At 39.3% G+C, this 2287-nt stretch overlaps 1 protein-coding gene across 1 annotated transcript in view; it reads right to left on the minus strand.

The window, feature by feature from the left end:
* Window positions 1-2287, minus strand: part of LOC101852981 (cilia- and flagella-associated protein 54) — a gene marked incomplete at its 3' end in the record, with an annotated part of 64122 nt that overhangs the window by 5015 nt on the left and 56820 nt on the right.

Genomic DNA, 2287 nt, shown 5'->3' on the forward strand with positions numbered 1-2287 from the left:
TTTTACGGCACTTGCAAGACTAATAAGTCATACAAATGCCAAAGATTAGAGGTGGGTTTTGGGGTTGTTTTTTTCAGTTTTAGCCTGAGTTTCACGGGAGTTACGTGAACCAAAACAAGATATGGTAGAAATTGATAAAAGATGAAAAGTGATAAAATTGAAAATTGAAAATTGAATAGGAGGAAAAGATGAGATATGACCTACTATACAATCAAGGGGCTAAAAATATATCTAATAAACAGCTAACAAAAGTTATCCATACCTTGAAGAGATAGCCAGCGAGGAAACAGCTCTCCATCTTGAGTCGGATGTCACAGGTCAAAACATACCTGTAGGGAGATGAGATGGTTTTGGAGCGGGGTAATTCATGGGCAAGCTGTTCAAATCTACTGAGCCCATAAACAAATTGAGGTTGTTTTTTTCAGGAGAGAAAAAAAATTGTTTCATTCTATTAACAAATTGCAACCACTTTGAGTATTTTTTTTCGCTTACTGTTAACAATTAGGATTTGAATTTCAACTAAATATTTTTTGAGCGTAAGCAACCTATAGGCCTACCAATACCACAGATTAAATAACTGCAAAAAAACATTTCTCAAAATTTTGGGCTTCGTAGATTTTACCAGCTGGTTGAGGAATTGTATTAGTTTTACAGCCCTTTCAACACTGTGTGGTTTGTATGAGGTAGGACCTCTGACTTTAACATCCATTTCTGATAGCACTGAGCCAGGGATGACAAAAGCCTTACAAACTCCCCCCAACAATCCAACTTCCAGTGAGGATTTGAACCAAACTCATCCACACCATAGTCAAAAAGATGCTGGGACTTGAATACTACGCTCAAGTACTTACAAAGACTTTTCACCTTAACAACATTTAAGATTTAGAATAGTGACTGTGAAATAATGACTACTATTGGCAAATAACATTTGAGAACTTTTTTATCTAAAAAAAAAGAAATAGAACTGTATAAACAACCAACAAATTTACGGTCAAATGAAAGAAGTAAATGTTAAATGTACAACAGACATGTACCACACACACACAAGCACACACACAAAGGGGCCTACACATACACACACACACACACACACACACACACACACACACACACACACACACACACACACACACACTCACACATCGTACTCCCACATCAAAGAACACACAAGCACGCGCAGTATGCTATTCTATCACTTAACTCACCACACACGGAACAGACCGGAACTGCCCGGAACCAACATCCCCCGTCACTCCAGACATTCCTCGCCACACGCGCTCAAAGACATGTTCTATTGTGAGGCATCGTGGTCAAATCAGGCGCTCGTCAAAATATTAAAAAATTGGAGAAACAGGCATTTTCCCACCACTTTGGCAATTTTTTCATTTATTTTCCTTTCTTTTTTTGTTCAACCCTTTTATGTCCAAATAAAATCGCATTTCCGTGTGAATTTTATTGGAAAACGTTGATTAAAAGCTCAAAATAATATGTAATTTTTCAGGTTTCAAGGACTATTTAGGTATTGGAGTTACCAAACTGTGGCGGCCATATTCTCGCTATTTTTCAACTGAAACAAAGCGACCTTACCTGTTTCAATCACAAATTGTAACCCTATCCGTACGCGGGGTTGTATTCTTCACATTTTATAATATTTCTAGTACGAAGATCTCTTTGAAACTTTCAGTATTTCTTTAAAAAAATGATGTTAACAAACTGCTATGAAAAAGCGTACAAATTGGATTAACGAGTAAATTTTCTCTTTGGAAAGTGGTGGCACAGAGTTCCCCACGTCGTATGGATACGATAGTAAAACACGACGTACGAAAAGGGTTAACTTAATATCTTCACTTCTACTCAAGATAAAAGGGGTATTTTTTTCATAGAAAGCAAGATAAATGAACAAGCTTTATTAAGATGATACCAATAACTCCGAATACCCCAAAAATTGACGAGCGCCTGATTCTATCGCGTCGAGACACGGTCATGTTCTATATTTTTTCTATTTCCCTTCTCGTCGCGTCTTGGCCCTCCCGCGCTCGGAAGTGGCAGACAAAACAAAACAGAGATCCTTCCTGATGGATAAGGACAACAGTGCTAAGTACCGTGGTTACCGCCGCTTTCCCTTTCAGACTTAGACGGGCTTTTATTAGATCACCGCTGTGTGGGGTGTGTGGTGTGTGGTCCGTGTGTGGGTGTGTGTGTGTGTGGGGTGTGTGGGGTGTGGTCCGTGTGGGGTGTGTGTGTGAGAAGTGAGAGAGAGAGAGTTCTGGGAGGTCGGGTGTCCTGT

The sequence above is a fragment of the Aplysia californica genome, unplaced genomic scaffold (genome assembly GCF_000002075.1).
Source record: "Aplysia californica isolate F4 #8 unplaced genomic scaffold, AplCal3.0 scaffold01356, whole genome shotgun sequence".
In the NCBI taxonomy this organism is placed as follows: domain Eukaryota; kingdom Metazoa; phylum Mollusca; class Gastropoda; order Aplysiida; family Aplysiidae; genus Aplysia; species Aplysia californica.